General features: G+C 42.8%; 1 long non-coding RNA gene across 1 annotated transcript; it reads left to right on the top strand.

Moving 5' to 3' along the window:
• The first annotated feature begins 1,704 nt into the window (after positions 1–1,704).
• On the top strand, positions 1,705–11,725 carry LOC145877246 (uncharacterized). The gene is made up of 5 exons (XR_014391624.1): positions 1,705–1,842; positions 3,152–3,190; positions 3,274–3,333; positions 8,507–8,560; positions 10,778–11,725. It is a non-coding gene; the product is annotated as an uncharacterized LOC145877246 (long non-coding RNA).
• The last annotated feature ends 6,721 nt before the right edge of the window (positions 11,726–18,446 follow it).

Here is an 18,446-nt window from a genome sequence, read left to right as displayed (position 1 = left end):
CTCTGTTCTGTGCTAGCTCTGGTCATGGGCAAAGCTAGCTAGGTTTGGCTCACACTAGCTCTGGTCCTGGGCATAGCTAGCTGGGTCTGGCTCACACTACCTCTGGTCCTGTGCATCGCTATCTAGGTTTGGCTCACACTAGCTCTGGTCTGCGCTATAAATTATAAGTACATAAATGTGCATAAATCAGCATATATTACCTAGCAACAATAATTGTAACTCTTGAACTGTTCAAGTTAGATACACCAAAACAACGTTCACAGGTTCAGGCTATCCTAACTTTAAATTCTTTAAAACTTGTATCAAACATAACTATATACATTACCAATCAAGTTTGGACACACCTACTCAAATCAAATCAAAACCTAGGAAGAAACCAAGAGAGGAACCAGGCTATGAGGGGTGGCCAGTCTTCTTCTGGCTGTATGAATGAATGTATACTCATTCAAGGGTTTTCCCTTGTCAAGAGTGAGCAAAGCTGTCATCAAGGCAAACTACTGGTGGCTAAGGTGGCTACTTTGAAGAATCTCAAATATAAAATCTATTTGTTTAATTACTACATGATTCCATATGTGTTATTTCATAGTTTTGATGTCTTCACTATTATTCAACAAAGTAGATAATAGTAAAAATAAAACATTTACCTGGAATGAGTAGGTCTGTCCAAATGTTTTGACTGGTACTGTATATTTGCATACATTTCCATGAAATAACTCACCAGCAGTAAGTCTTAAACTGTTCAAGCGAGATACACTGAACCAACTTTCATATGTTCAGGCTATTTTAACTTTTCATCTACCTACCTTTTCAACTATAACCAGTCACCAGAATTACTATTGCAGACACTAATACTACTATAAGTTTTTTTCAAAACCAAACATACTTAAAACTGATTCGCTTTAAATAGTTATTTAAAACATTTAAAAAACTTCTACCATTACCACAAAATACTTTTAGAGTTAAAGCAAGTCTCATAAATTGTACTTCATGTACATTTTACCATCTATTTACTATTATTATTATTATTACTGCTGTTGAACAAATGTCCAAAAGGTTTTTGTCTTTGAGAAGTTAGGAGGGATGTGATGTTCATGTTAAATGGGTGTCTGCCCCCTTTAAGAGCCCCTGAGACTGGGATAAGGGAGAGATGACCAGATAGAGAAACCTGTATTTGCAAACAAAGGACAGAATGTACATTTGATATCTGACTTTTTAACTTAAAACAAATAACTTTAACTAGGACCTAAGTTCTCGCCAAGGATTTACTTACTGGTGAAAGAGTTATTTAATATTACACTTGTTGCCAATCCATGGGAGCATCTGCTAAATGACTACATTGTAATGTAAATTTAGTGCTATGTATATTATGTAGGTTATGTATTTGTTGTGTTGTTTCCTGTTTGGTCCCAATGAAGAGTAGCTAATTAGGAATCCTAATTAATACTAAATATGAGGCCTTATTTGACCTTATTTGGTCATATTTGACCTTATTTGACTCTACTTTCTTATTTGGATGGATACTACATGTACAACTGGTTAGGGTTGGTTGGTAAAGGACTCTATTTTCAGGTTATTTCTGGTTTGGGTGTGGGTTACCGTGGTGATGTGTGTATATGTCCATGGAGGTACAGTTCAAAGGGCTGAGGCTCCTCCTCCTCATTTGACTAGGCGTGCTGATTAGATCCACTAGTTTCATTTGAGATATCTTCATTTGATTGGACATTGCTTCTAGTGTAGGATAAACTAAATATTTGCTGACACTATTGGAAGAACAATGTGTTTCAGTTCAAATGTAAAGCAGTTTGTTCTCCTTATCATTGTTGGAATCTTCTTGCTTCTGGGGTATGTGTTTTTCTATATTTTATGTAATTACTGTGCATGTACTATGTGTGTATGTAAATGGTGTTATTTTGGAACAGCTAAATCTGTACTAAATAAATTGAAGTTGAATTAAAGTGATGTTATAGTACAATTTCATGTCAACTAAGTGTACTGAGTAAAGTATACTGACCCACCTAAAAGTGTTTGTAATACCCACCTTATCTACCCACCTTAAACTGTACTTGAAAGATTTTATTTGAGTGTTCTCTATATACAGTCGGTGAATTTGTAGTGGCACTGAAAGATAATTGCAAATAGTAATGTTGCTAGCATATCCCATGTACACTAAAGGTGCACTTTATCTGGCTTTGGTGTACTATGTCAGTATACTTTTCATGGTTGTATTTTTATATACTATGCATGTATTTAATGTTACTTAAATGGTGTTACTTTGGGACACCTACATTTAAAGTAGAATTCAAGTAGTGTTTTTGTACTATTTCATGTCAACTAAGTGTACTTTGCGTGCTAATTTGTCCCACCTTAAAGTATACTTGCAATACCCACCTCATAGAGGATCTGAACCAGAAAAACAACTTCACTGGTTGAAATCATCCCGTGGCATCAATATTAGTCAAACATTGATTCAAGGGCCAAAGTTGACTACAAAGTGTAAATAGCATAATTCTGGTCTTAATAAAGATAGTATCTTCCAAAGATTTGCAATATTTAGGGAAAACTATGATGTTCCTAAATCCTTGGATATTTTAGGGTTTAAATTTTCAATCATGGCCAGTCTTGCCCACTAACAAGGGGCGGTAACAACTAGGGAGAATTGTCATGCACAGAGAAACAGCTAAATGCATTCAATCCAATCACTCCCTTTCAGAGTGTGCTCCTAATCTCAACTCGTTACCTGTATAAAAGACACCTGGGAGCCAGAAATCTTTCTGATTGAGAGGGGGTCAAATACTTATTTCCCTCATTAAAATGCAAATCAATTTATAACATTTTTGACATGCGTTTTTCTGGATTTATTTGTTATTCTGTCTCTCACTGTTCAAATAAACCTACCATTAAAATTATAGACTGATAATTTCTTTGTCAGTGGGCAAACGTACAAAATCAGCAGGGGATCAAATACTTTTTTCCCCTCACTGTATCTGACAAAGGTATTGATGTGAGTTTCTGTTCCTTTCTACACATTATTTTCACCATATCAATTGTGGCAGGTAATGTCAGTCTCTGTAATAGCGTGTGGTTTCATAGCGTAGTGGGCTGAAATGTTTCCATGACAGACTTGAACTGATTCTCTCCTCTCTCCCCAAAGGTATGTGGTCTTCAACCACTTCAATGAAAGGCAAAACATGTAAGCTGAAGTTTCTGTTAATTTATTACACCCTAATGAAGCTATAATGTGATATGGATTTTCTGATTGATTCTTATTCACAGGGTTTGGTTTGACACTTCCAAAATACATATCCCAGTTGATGAGGACCAGAGGAACACCAGGTTAGTTGATATAAACTGAGAAATTCTGGCAACAAGTCATGGTACTTGATACTTTTAATAAACACTCCTTTCTATTTCCTTAATGTTACCCGTTAGATCATTTTCAGAGATGACATCACTTCTATGGGCTAGGTGGGACGGTAGCGTCCCACCTGCGGGACACAGCCAGTGAAATATCAGGGCGGAAAATTGAAAAACAACAAAATGTCATTCAGCTTTCTCAAACATACGACTATTTTAAACCATTTTAAAGATACACGTCTCCTTGATGTAACCACATTGTCCGATTTTAAAAAGGCTTTACAGCGAAAGCAAAACATTAGATTATGTTAGGAGAGTACATAGACAAAAATAATCACACAGCCATTTTCCAAGCAAGGACATGTGTCAATAAAACCCAAAACACAGCTAAATGAAACACTAACCTTTGACGATCTTCATCAGATGACACTCCTAGGACATTATGTTACACAATACATGTATGTTTTGTTCCATAAAGTTCATATTTATATCCAAAAACAGCATTTTACATTGGCGCCTGACGTTCAGAAAATATTTTGCCTCCAATACTGCCGGTGAATCAGCACAGCAATTTACAAAAATTCTCATCATAAACGTTGATAAAATATTAAACTGTTATTCAAAGAATTATAGATGAACATCTCCTTTATGCAACCGCTGTGACAGATTTCAAAAAGGCTTCACGGGGAAAGCACACTTTGCAATAATCTGAGTACTGCGCTCAGAAAAATACACCAGGCTATACAGATACCCGCCATTTTGGAGTCATTTAAAATCATAAATAGCATTAGAAATATTCACTTACCTTTGATCTTCATCAGAAGGCACTTCCAGGAATCCCAGGTCCACAATAAATGTTGTTTTGTTCGATAAAGTCCATAATTTATGTCCAAATAACTCCTTGTTGTTTGTGCGTTCAGTAAGCTAATCCAAATGTAGGAAGCGCACAGAAAATTTCACAACAAAAAGTTATATTTACGTTCGTTGAAACATGTCAAACGTTGTAAAACATCAATCTTTAGGGCCTTTTTAACCTGTTAGGGCTAGGGGGCAGTATTGACACGGCTGGATAAAAAAACGTACCCGATTTAATCTGGTTACTACTCCTGCCCAGTAACTAGAATATGCATATAATTATTGGCTTTGGATAGAAAACACTCCAACGTTTCTAAAACTGTTTGAATGGTGTCTGTGAGTATAACAGAACTCAAATGGCAGGTCAAAACCTGAGAGATTCCTTTACAGGAAGTGGCCTGTCTGACCATTTATTGTCTTTCTTTGACATCTCATTCCATTACAAAGGATCTCTGCGGTAACGTGACACTTCCCACGGCTCCAATAGGCTCTCAGAGCCCGGGAAAAACCTGAATGTCGTCATTCCAGCCCCAGGCTGAAACACATTATCGCCTTTCTCAAGTGGCCGATCAAGGGACTGTGGGCTTAGGAGCGTGCACTGGCCGCCCCCGTCTTTGTGTTTTTTCCTCTGTTTGCCGAAAAGGAGATTCCCGGTCTGAATATTATCGCTTTTTTACGAGATAAATTGCATAAAAATTGATTTTAAACAGCGGTTGACATGCTTCGAAGTACGGTAATGGAATATTTAGATTTTTTTTGTCACGAAATGCGCCATGCGCACGACCCGGATTTACCATTTCGGATAGTTTCTGGAACGCACGAACAAAACGCCGCTATTCAGATATAACGATGGATTATTTTGGACCAAACCAACATTTGCTATTGAAGTAGAAGTCCTGGGAGTGCATTCTGACGAAGACAACAAAAGGTAATCAAACTTTTGTAATAGTAAATCTGATTTTGGTGAAGGCTAAACTTGCCGGGTGTCTAAATAGCTAGCCCGTGATGGCTGGGCTATGTACTTAGAATATTGCAAAATGTGCTTTCACAAAAAAGCTATTTCAAAATCGGACATATCGAGTGCATAGAGGAGTTCTGTATCTATAATACTTAAAATAATTGTTATGCTTTTTGTGAACGTTTATCGTGAGTAATTTAGTAAATTGTTAGTAAATTCCCCGGAAGTTTGCGGGGGGTATGCTAGTTCTGAACGTCACATGCTAATGTAAAAAGCTGTTTTTTGATATAAATATGAACTTGATTGAACAAAACATGCATGTATTGTATAACATAATGTCCTAGGGTTGTCATCTGATGAAGATCATCAAAGGTTAGTGCTGCATTTAGCTGTCTTCTGGGTTTTTGTGACATTATATGCTAGCTTGAAAAATGGGTGTCTGATTATTTCTGGCTGGGTACTCTGCTGACATAATCTAATGTTTTGCTTTCGTTGTAAAGCCTTTTTGAAATCGGACAGTGTGGTTAGATTAACGAGAGTCTTGTCTTTAAAATGCTGTAAAATAGTCATATGTTTGAGAAATTGAAGTAATAGGATTTTTAAGGTATTTGAAAATCGCACCACTGGATTACACTGGCTGTTACGTAGGTGGGACGATTACGTCCCGCCTAGCCCATAGAGGTTAACTTAGAACTTCAATAATATTCCAACCGGACGATTCCAATGTCTTGAAAAACGTTTTGGAACACAGCTACCTCCTCACGTGAATGAGCGTAATTGTGGCCTGTCATTCTCTCGGTCATCAGACTCCAGGAGGTCTTGATCGCTCTCTGTTGACTGCAAAAGCCTGAAACACGTTCTAAAGACTGTTGACATCTAGTGGAAGCCTTAGGAAGTGCAAACTGAACCCTAAGTCACTGTATACTGAATAGGCCCAGTCTTGAAAAACTACAATCCACTTCCTGGTTGGATTTTTTTTCAGGTTTTTGCCTGCCATATGAGTTCTGTTATACTCACAGACACCATTCAAACAGTATTAGAAACTTCAGAGTGTTTTCTATCCAAATCTACTAATAATATGCATATTCTAGTCTCTGAGCCAGAGTAGTAACCTGTTTTAAATTGGGTACGTTTTTCATCCGGCCGTGAAAATACTGCCCCCTAGCCCAGACAGGATAACAGAGATGTACTGTACACAGTTACTAATGGTGAGCACCAATAAGGATGTGAACAAGTCACATTGTGACATTGGTTCATCGTTGCTGTTACCCTACACTATTATGAAAGAGAGCATACATGACTGTTCCTGGAGGAACAAAACCATCTCATAGGCCTTCAACGTAGCATACTTAACGGCCTGCTGATGGGCCATCAACAAGCTTCCCATTGCTTTCAAACTGGTTCAGAGGTTCAACTGGATAAAACCAACAAATTATAGTCCCACTAAGAGCAAACCAACAACCATTAGCTTTGGTTCCAACAAACCCAGACCCATCGGAAAATCCCAACCCCATGACCCAACTAGCAATTTGGATCAGTCTGTTGTTATCACAATGGCATGCATAAAAAAGGGGCATTTTCTTACAGTTTGTTTGCTATAGTGAAATCAAGGTTTGATTATTTGTTCCATAGTATTTCTTCCATTTGGTTTGGTTGTTTTCACATTGTGAAAAAATGGTTTAACAAACTACAATACTTAATCAAAACCATATGTGTGTATCGGACGTCACACTACTTGCTTAGTGAGTACCAGTTCTTCCTGACTTGGCTCACACTTGGAGCCTGTTGGACGTACTACCAAATTCTTTAAAACAACATTGGAGGCGGCTTATGTTAGAGAAATGAACATTCAATTCTCTGGCAGTAGCTCTGGTGGAGTCAGCATGCCAATTGCACACTCCCTCAAAACATGAGACATCTGTAGCATTGTGTTGTGTGACAAAACTACACATTTTAGAGTGGCCTTTTATTGTCCCCAGCAGAAGGTGCACCTGTGTAATGATCTTTAATCAGCTTCTTGATATGACACACCTGTCAGGTGGATGGATATCTTGGCAAATGACAAATGCTCACCAACAGGGATGTAAACACATTTGTGCACAACATTTGAGAGAAATAACATTTCTGAGATGTTTTATTTCAGCTCATGAAACATGGGACCAACACTTTACATGCTGCGTTTACTCACTGAGTGTACAAAACATTAAGGACACTGTCTTTCCATAACAGACTGACCAGGTGAATCCAGGTGAAAGCTATGATCCCTTACTGATGTCACTTACTAAATCCACTTCAATCAGTGTAGATGAAGGGGAGGAGACAGGTTAAAGAAGGATTTATGACTCGAGAGAATTGAGACATGGATTGCATATGTGTGCCATTCAAAGGGTGAATGGAAAAAACAAAAGATTTAAGTGTCTTTGAACGGGGTTTGGTAGTAGGTGAGAGGCTCATCGGTTTGTGTCAAGAATTGCAACGTTGCTGGGTTTTTCATGCTCAACAGTTTCCAATGTGTATTAAGGTTAAACCATCATGTATTGGTTCTCTCATTGTGTCTGTGAGTAGGCTATCCATGAACTATCCATTAACAATTATGTTTGTTGAAATAAAGTTATGCCGACAGAAAATTCCCAGTTGTCCAAATGGGAAATCAGCATGCAGTTGTCTGGACTTCACAAAGCCATGGAAGTGAACAGACAATGAAACATTGACACAGTTGCAATGTTATTCCCAATGGATTGGCTGAGTTGCAGAAAACATAGGACTCTTCTTCCTGGTGGCAAAACAAATTAACCTTCTGCACGTGTGTGTGGGATTCTCTACTTTATAATATTTTTCTCCCTCTGCTGCCGCTTCCCCCTCCTGTGTGTGTGTGAAGCTGGGAGAGTTAGTTAAGTGTTCAGGATGTTTTTTAATAATCTTTAGATACAGTGTTATTACTATTATAATACTCATAAAGGCTGCTATTCTACTTGGAATGTAAATAAAAAAACATAGAGGAAACCATTTGTCCACAACACAACAGTCTTTGATCCGTTCTCAGCTTGCATGTCTCACAGCATCTGTAACATCAATGGTTTTTAGCTCTATGGAAGAGGCATCTGATTCGCTAGCACACCCTCAGGTTATTCATAAAAACCAATATGATGTATAATTACGTTACTCATAAAAATCGATATGACATTGATATCAGTTTGAAAAAAATGCAACTGACATCGATATAGAGTTTCCATATCGGTGCCCATCACTAAGAGCTACACAGATACTGTATGTGTATTATGTATACTGTACAGCCATAGCTGTCATTAATCATTGTACTATGTCTTTCTACTCATACAGCCTGAGTAAGCCCATATTCAGGAGCAGAGTACAGAACATCGTCTCTCCAGAAAGGTGTGTATCAGTATTTTACTGTACCATCATTCACCATTTGGCTGGCAACCCAAACTCCATGCTCCTGGCCAAACTCTACGCCACGCCCATGGGCGTTAGTTTCTTCACCGCAATGAATCTGGCTCTGAGTACATCAGCAACAATTTCTAGAACAAAATAATTAGTGGAATTTTAATGTAGTTTTTTTTATCCACATGGATGAAAATCTCTTGCACATTTAACTGCCAACCCAGACCCAACCCCTTCCCCTCCCCAAACACAAGGACACAGACAAACAGTTAAATATTCCACCAGACCAGCCATCAAACCGCAGACTCCAATCTCAAGCAGACAAAATCCATTTATCAACAGACAACATGCAAAAAAACCTCTAGATCACTGCTATTCTACACACAGAGACACATACAAAGCTCTTCCTCACCTTGCATTTGGCAAATTTGGCCATAACACCATCCTCTTAATTTCTGTTTACAAGCAAAAACTCAAACAAGATGTACCAGCGATACGGAAGTTGTCCATAGCAGACAGTAAGTTTCAGGACCGTTTTGCACCGATTGGATTATGCATCGACAACGTCGTCCCCACAGTGACCGTACGTACATATCCTAAACAACAGTCATGGATTAAAGGCAACATCTGCACTAAGCTAAAGGCTAGAGCTACCGCTTTCAAAGAGTGGGACACTAATCCAGAAATCTCACAAAGTCCTCAGATGAACCATCAAACAGGCAAAGCATCAATACAGGATTAAGATTGAATCCTACTACACCGGCTCTGTTGCTCGTCAGATGTGGCGGGGCTTGGAAACTATTACGGATTACAAAGGGAAACCCAGACGCAAGCTGCACCAGTGACGCGAGCCTAACAACCAAGCTAAATGCCTTCTATGCTCGCTTCGAGGCAAGCAACACTGAACCATGAATGAGAGCACCAGCTGTTATGTACAACTGTGTGATTACACTCTCCGTAGCCAATGTGAGTAAGACCTTTAAACAGGTTAACATTCACAAGGCTGCAGGACAGGGATGGATTACCACGACGTGTACTCAGAGCATGCGCTGACCAGCTGGCAAGTATCTTCACTGACATTTTCAACCTCTCCATGGCCCAGTCTGTAATGTCCAGATGTTTCAAGCAGACCACCATAATCCCCATACCCAAGAACGCCAAGTTAAGCCGTCTGTCGTTCTGCCCCTGAGCAAGGCAGTTAACTCACTTTTCCCCGGGTGCTGATGATGTGGATGTTGAGTAATGCAGCCCCCAGCAGCTCTCGGATTCAGAGGGGTTGGGTTACATGCGGAAGACACATTTCAGTTGAATGCATTCAGTTGTACTACCAATGAAGTATCCCCTTTTCCTTCTAAATGACTATTGCACCGTAGCACTCACATTTGTGTCCATGAAATCGTTTGAAAGGCTGGTCATGGCTCATATCAACACCATCATCCCAGACACCCTGGACCCACTCCAATTTGCATACTGTCCCAACAGATCCATATATGACGCAATCTCTATTGTACTCCACACTGCCCTTTCCCACCTGGACAAAAGGAACACTTATGTGAGAATGCTGTTTAATGACTACAGCTCAGTGTTTAACACCATAGTGCCCTCCAAGCTCCTCACTAATCTAAGGACCCTGGGAATAAACACCTCCCTCTGAAATCGACCACTGGACTTCCTGAAGGTGCCAGGACAAAAACCTCTCCCTCAACATCAGCAAGACAAAGGAGCTGATCATGGATTACAGGAAACTGAGGGTTGAGATGAACTGGCACCAGAGGGGAGTGGTGCCAGATCAACTCTGTCCACAAAGCATCTCAGATTAGGAGTGCTGATCTAGGAGCAGTTTTCCATCATAATGAATACGATTATTTGGACAATGTCTGGACAGTGCTTCACACAGAGGTGTGAAACACACACACACACACACACACACACACACACACACACACACACACACACACACACAATGCAAACAATGGGACACAGAGACAAACGAGCCACAAGAGGGATGGCTTCTCAGTTGAAAACGAATTAAAGATATTGCACCAACAGGACATAGTTACATGGCTTATACTAGTATGTTGGCCATACATACAGTCCAAAATACAAAAAAGCAGACCACAACTACAACAAAATGACATTACTGTCCAAAAGAGTAAAGGCAGATTTGGTGGCATGCTGCTGAGATTCTTTATTCTCTTGTCTTCGAAGTCCAGTCCAATCCTCTCTCTCCTCCCTCTGGAAGCATGCAGTGGGACTGTCAGGAGGGATGGGATGACAACGGGCCAAAAGAGTAAAGACATACTGGGCTAAAATGTACGAGTGAAATTAATTAACTTGTCAACTTAAAAGATTTGAATGTAGCTTTAACACATGAATACATACAGCTATCTGAAATTATTGATAATGTCATGAAAATGTAAAAAAACACCAGATAAATGTATTATTATCAAAAGAATGAGTCTATACATCATAAATCAATGTGAGAATCAAAACATATGCCTTTGCCTGGCCACAGCTTCTTCTGCAACGAGGTAACTAGACTGTTTCACATAGTACTTTGTCAGCTTTAAAGTTTGCTGTTCAACAGTTTACCAGTTCTACCAGTTGAGTGTGATTCTGCAGATATTTCCCATCTGTAAATATCCTCACTGTCAATCAGCTTTACTCCAGAGTTTTATGTGTTGACTTTGTGTCTGTATTCTGTTTGTACATTGTCTATTGCTGGCAGCAGCTATTCATTAAGTTACATTACAGGTAGGCCTATGTCCAAATGTACTTGTCAAATAAAGTGATTCTGATGCCAGTATTTATGTGTTTCCTGATGTGGAAGAGCCTGGGGGTCATTGTTAAGATCCTCTTTTTCCCCAATGATTCTTAAATTTGACTTTGGTTGCCATTTACTTCAAATTCCTTTTTCATGTTACACTTCGTCAATCTTGGAAAGATACATACATTTCGTGGCGACAGGTAGTGGTTAGAGCGTTGGGCCAGTAACTGAAAATGTTGCTAGATCTAATCCCTGAGCTGACAATGTAAAGTTTAGTCATTCTGCCCCTGAACAAGGCAGTTCCTAGGCTGTTCCTAGGCTGTTATTGTAAATAAGAATTTGTTCTTAACTGACTTGCCCAGTTAAATAAAGGTTAAATAAAAAATAGAAAAAAATTGTCTTATGTGACATTAGATAGTGTGACAGCCATTTGCTCTGATCTGTCTATTCTGTCGAGATACATAATAAAAATGTTGAGTTACAAAGAGTACCAGTTTGACCACCAATGGTGGTTGGAAAAAAGCAAAAGAAACTGCAAGACTGAAGAGGAGAAAAAAACAAGCAACAAACAAAGAAGATAGGCTTTTGAAAAATAACTATTTTTCATAAAATTGTAGTTATCTTAGCTAGCTGAATTGTTTACCAGTTGCTAAGCAGTTGCTAGGGACTCTTTTGGAAGAAGCTAGCTAGCTAACGAAGAACAACAAAGAATATCTTTTTAACAGAAGAAAAGAAAGAGAAAATCAGGACAGAAGAAAAAGGATATCAAAGTGAAACAGTTCTCTAAAGACACAAGAGACAATAATACAAGAAACAACACTTCTGTAGCTTGTCAACTATGTGTCTGTCTATCCCTGTTCTCTCCCCTCTGCACAGGCCATACAAACGCTTCACACCGCGTGGCCGCTGCCACTCTAACCTGGTGGTCCCAGCGCGCACGACCCACGTGGAGTTCCAGGTCTCCGGCAGCCTCTGGAACTGCCGGTCTGCAGCCAACAAGGCTGAGTTCATCTCAGCCTATGCTAACCTCCAGTCCCTAGACTTCCTGGCGCTGACGGAAACATGGATTACCACAGATAACACTGCTACTCCTACTGCTCTCTCTTCGTCTGCCCACGTGTTCTCGCATACCCCTAGAGCATCGAGCCAGCGGGGTGGTGGCACTGGAATCCTCATCTCTCCCAAGTGGACATTCTCTCTTTATCCCCTGACCCATCTGTCTATCTCCTCATTTGAATTCCATGCTGTCACAGTTACCAGCCCTTTCAAGCTTAACATCCTTATCATTTATCGCCCTCCAGGTTCCCTTGGAGAGTTCATCAATGAGCTTGACGCCTTGATAAGTTCCTTTCCTGAAGATGGCTCACCTCTCACAGTTCTGGGTGACTTTAACCTCCCCACGTCTACCTTTGACTCATTCCTCTCTGCCTCCTTCTTTCCACTCCTCTCCTCTTTTGACCTCACCCTCTCACAAGGCAGGCAATACGCTTGACCTCATCTTTACTAGATGCTGTTCTTCCACTAATCTCATTGCAACTCCCCTCCAAATCTCCGACCACTACCTTGTATCCTTTTCCCTCTTGCTCTCATCCAACACTTCTCACTCTGCCCCTACTCGGATGGTATTGCGCCGTCCCAACCTTCGCTCTCTCTCTCCCGCTACTCTCCCCTCTTCCATCCTATCATCTCTTCCCTCTGCTCAAACCTTCTCCAACCTATCTCCTGATTCGGCCTCCTCAACCCTCCTCTCCTCCCTTTCTGCATCCTTTGATTTTCTCTGTCCCCTATCCTCCAGGCCGGCTCGGTCCTCCCCTCCTGCTCCGTGGCTCGACGACTCACTACGAGCTCACAGAACAGGGCTCCGGGCAGCCGAGCGGAAATGGAGGAAAACTCGCCTCCCTGCGGACCTGGCATCCTTTCACTCCCTCCTCTCTACATTCTCCTCTTCTGTCTCTGCTGCTAAAGCCACTTTCTACCACTCTAAATTCCAAGCATCTGCCTCTAACCCTAGGAAGCTCTTTGCTACCTTCTCCTCCCCCTCCCCCCCCTCCTCCCTCTCTGCGGATGACTTCGTCAACCATTTTGAAAAGAAGGTTGACGATATCCGATCCTCGTTTGCTAAGTCAAACGACACCGCTGGTCCTGCTCACACTGCCCTACCCTGTGCTTTGACCTCTTTCTCCCCTCTCTCTCCAGATGAAATCTCGCGTCTTGTGACGGCCGGCCGCCCAACAACCTGCCCACTTGACCCTATCCCCTCCTCTCTTCTCCAGACCATTTCCGGAGACCTTCTCCCCTACCTCACCTCGCTCATCAACTCATCCTTGACCGCTGGCTACATCCCTTCCGTCTTCAAGAGAGCGAGAGTTGCACCCCTTCTGAAAAAACCTACACTCGATCCCTCCAATGTCAACAATTACAGACCAGTATCCCTTCTTTCTTTTCTCTCCAAAACTCTTGAACGTGCCGTCCTTGGCCAGCTCTCCTGCTATCTCTCTCAGAATGACCTTCTTGATCCTAATCAGTCAGGTTTCAAGACTGGGCATTCAACTGAGACTGCTCTTCTCTGTGTCACGGAGGCTCTCCGCACTGCTAAAGCTAACTCTCTCTCCTCTGCTCTCATCCTTCTAGACCTATCTGCTGCCTTTGATACTGTGAACCATCAGATCCTCCTCTCCACCCTCTCCGAGTTGGGCATCTCCGGCGCGGCCCACGCTTGGATTGCGTCCTACCTGACAGGTGGCGTGGTGAGAATCTGTCTCCGCACCATGCGCTCTCACCACTGGTGTCCCCCAGGGCTCTGTTCTAGGCCCTCTCCTATTCTCGCTATACACCAAGTCACTTGGCTCTGTCATATCCTCACATGGTCTCTCCTATCATTGCTATGCAGACGACACACAATTAATCTTCTCCTTTCCCCCTTCTGATAACCAGGCGGTGAATCGCATCTCTGCATGTCTGTCAGACATATCAGTGTGGATGACGGATCACCACCTCAAGCTGAACCTCGGCAAGACGGAGCTGCTCTTCCTCCCGGGGAAGGACTGCCCGTTCCATGATCTCGCCATCATGGTTGACAACTCCCTTGTGTCCTCCTCCCAGAGTGCTAAGAACCTTGGCGTGATCCTGGACAACACCCTGTCGTTCTCCACTAACATCAAGGCGGTGACCCGATCCTGTAGGTTCATGCTCTACAACATTCGCAGAGTACGACCCTGCCTCACACAGGAAGCGGCGCAGGTCCTAATCCAGGCACTTGTCATCTCCCGTCTGGATTACTGCAACTCGCTGTTGGCTGGGCTCCCTGCCTGTGCCATTAAACCCCTACAACTCATCCAGAACGCCGCAGCCCGTCTGGTGTTCAACCTTCCCAAGTTCTCTCACGTCACCCCGCTCCTCCGCTCTCTCCACTGGCTTCCAGTTGATGCTCGCATCCGCTACAAGACCATGGTGATTGCCTACGGAGCTGTGAAGGGAACGGCACCTCCATACCTTCAGGCTCTGATCAGGCCCTACACCCAAACAAGGGCACTGCGTTCCTCCACCTCTGGCCTGCTGGCCCCCCTACCTCTGAGGAAGCACAGTTCCCGCTCAGCCCAGTCAAAACTGTTCGCTGCTCTGGCACCCCAATGGTGGAACAAGCTCCCTCACGACGCCAGGACAGCGGAGTCAATCACCACCTTCCGGAGACACCTGAAACCCCACCTCTTTAAGGAATACCTAGGATAGGATAAAGTAATCCTTCTAACCCCCCCCCCCCTTAAAAGATTTAGATGCACTATTGTAAAGTGGTTGTTCCACTGGATATCATAAGGTGAATGCACCAATTTGTAAGTCGCTCTGGATAAGAGCTTCTGCTAAATGACTTAAATGTAAATGTAAATGTAATGTTGTTTTCGAAGCTTTGGACGTCATTGAACACATGTTTACGATAAAGCAATACAAGCATCGGCACACTGCTTCAAAATAAACTTTTTAGCTATTTCGATGCAGGTGTAACGGTCATCGTATGAAAGGGACCAAGGCTCAGCGGGTTGAGTCCTCATGTTAACTTTTAATATAGAACACTGAAAACCAGCCCCACGCACCAGACTGGAGACGTCGGACACGTCGGACACTCTGGACGGGGCACTGTCGTCGGACACTCTGGACGGGGCACTGTCGTCAGACACTCTGGACGGGGCACTGTCGTCGGACACTCTGGACGGGGCACTGTCGTCGGAAGCTCTGGACGGGGCACTGTCATCGGAAGCTCTGGACGGGGCACTGTCGTCGGAAGCTCTGGACGGGGCACTGTCGTCGGAAGCTCTGGACGGGGCACTGTCGTCGGAAGCTCTGGACGGGGCACTGTCGTCGGAAGCTCTGGACGGGGCACTGTCGTCGGAAGCTCTGGACGGGGCACTGTCGTCGGAAGCTCTGGACGGGGCACTGTCGTCGGAAGCTCTGGACGGGGCACTGTCGTCGGAAGCTCTGGACGGGGCACTGTCGTCGGAAGCTCTGGACGGGGACTGTCGTCGGAAGCTCTGGACGGGGACTGCGCACTGAAAGCCTGATGCGTGGGGCTGGTAGTGGAGGTACCAGACTGGAGACACGCACCCCAAGGCTAGTGCGGAGAGCAGGAACAGGACGAATTGGACTGGGCTGACGCACTGGAGGCCTGGTGCGTGGGGCTGGTACTGGAGATGCCAGACTGGATACACGCACCTCAAGGCTAGTGCGGGGAGCAGGAACAGGACAAATTGGACTGGGCTGACACACTGGAGGCCTGGTGCGTGGTGCTGGCTTTGGATGTGCCAGACTGGATACACGCACCTCAGGGCTAGTGCGAGGAGCAGGAACAGGATACACTGGACCGTGAAGGCACACTGGCGGTCTTGAGCGCAGTAATGGTACCACCCTTACTGGCTGGATGCCCGCTTCCCCCTGGTAAATGCGGGGCGCTGGCACCGCGCACACCGGCCTGTGAATGCTCGGCCTCGACGCCGTGCGCATCACCCCATAGCACGGGGCCTGACCTGTAACAAGCTGCCTCCGATAAGCACCTGGAGTTGGCTTGGGGCTTAACCCTGGCCCAGCCAAACTACCCGTGTGCCCCTCCAAAAAAATGTATTGGGGCTGCCTCTCATGCATCCTCCGTTGGGCCCGCACTTCGCTCCACTTTCGTCGTTCCTCCCTCGCTGTCTCCACCTGTTTCCATGGCAGGGTCTTGTCCCCTGCCATTACCTCCTCCCATGTCCAAAATGTCCTCCACTCCCTTCTCTCCCTGGCCCAGGATCCTTCCTCTTCCTGGGCCCCGCTGCTTGGTCCGCTGGTGGTGGGAAGTTCTGTAACGGTCGTCGTATGAAAGGGACCAAGGCGCAGCGGGTTGAGTGCTCATGTTAACCTCTTGGGGCTAGGTGGGACGCTAGCGTGCCACCCGTGGTGCACTCCATCAACAGCAGGTGCATTTCAAGAGCGGCAAATTTGAATCCAAATAAATGTCAAAATTCAAATTTTTCAAAAATACAACTATGTTACACCATTTGAAAGATAAACATCTCCTTAATCTAACCACGTTTTACGATTTCAAAAAGGTTTTACGGCGAAAGCATAAATTTAGAGTATGTTAGGACAGTACATTTACAAGAGTTGTGTGTAATGTTTTGTCAAGTCAAAGACAGGGTCACCAAAACCATAAAACCAGCTAAAATGATACACTAACCTTTTACAATCTCCATCAGATGACACTCCTAGGACATTATGTTAGACAATGCATGCATTTTTAGTTCTATCAAGTTCATATTTATATACAAAAACAGCGTTTTACTATGGCATTGATGTTGAGGAAATCGTTTCCCTCCAATAACCGGCAGTCAAGTCAGCGTCACAAATTAAATAATTAAAATTAGAAAACATTGGTAAAATATTATATTGTCATTTAAAGAATTATAGATTTACATCTTTTGAACGCAATCAACTTGCCAGATTTAAAAATAACCTTACTGGGAAATCACACTTTGCAATAATCTGAGCACTGTGCCCAGAAAAATACGCGTTGCGATACAGACTAGACGTCATGTTGGGGAGATCTAAAATCGAAAATACTATGTAAATAATCCATTACCTTTGATTCTCTTCATCAGATGTCACTTCCAGGTATCACAGGTCCATAACGAATGTAGTTTTGTTCAAAAAAGCTCATCATTTATGTCCAAAAATCTCCGTCTCGTTAGCACATGATGTAAGCCAGCCGGACTTCTCGTCATGAACGAGGGGAAAAAATATATTTCCGTTCGTTCAAACATGTCAAACGTTGTATAGCATAAATCATTAGGGCCTTTTTTAACCAGAACATGAATAATATTCAAGGTGGACGAATGCATAGTCTTTTATAACGTATTGGAACGAGGGTACCCAACATGAAGTAGCGCGCCAGGTGTCTAATGGGACATCACCGTTCCATGGCTCTTGTTCGGTCAGATCTCCCTCCAGAAGACTCAAAACACTTTGTAAAGGCTGGTGACATCTAGTGGAAGCAATAGGAAGTGCCAAAATATTCCTAAACCCCTGTGTTTTTCAATGGGATAGGTTTAAAGTCAATACAACACATCAGGTATCCACTTCCTGTCAGAAAATGTCTCAGGGTTTTGCCTGCCAAATGAGTTCTGTTATACTCACAGACACCATTCAAACAGTTTTGGAAACTTTAGAGTGTTTTCTATCCATATATAATAAGTATATGCATATTCTAGTTACTGGGTAGGATTAGTAACCAGATTAAATCGGGTACATTTTTTTTATCCAGACGTGCAAATGCTGCCCCCTAGACCCAACAGGTTAACTTTTAATATAGAACACTGAAAACACAAAACAATATACAAACCTCAATCACTCTTACTTAAAGAGTCTTAACGTTACTAAATGTCACAGCCTCTGGAGAACACACCACTACCTAATTAGGCTCCTGCAACTTTTTTGCGAAATAATCTAACTTAACCTACTTTATAGCACTTTTTACAACAAACGTTTCTTTCTAATACAATATTGTAACTTTCTATGTGAAAATGCCGAGTAATAAGCGACCAAAGGACAATAAATCCACTTCGGAGGCCTACTCCCCGCCAAACAACG

The sequence above is a fragment of the Salmo salar genome, unplaced genomic scaffold (assembly GCF_965601325.2).
Source record: "Salmo salar unplaced genomic scaffold, fSalSal1 ptg000742l, whole genome shotgun sequence".
Lineage (NCBI taxonomy): Eukaryota > Metazoa > Chordata > Actinopteri > Salmoniformes > Salmonidae > Salmo > Salmo salar.
The sequence above is the reverse complement of the archived record's forward strand: the minus strand, read 5'-3'. Positions and strand labels throughout refer to the sequence as shown.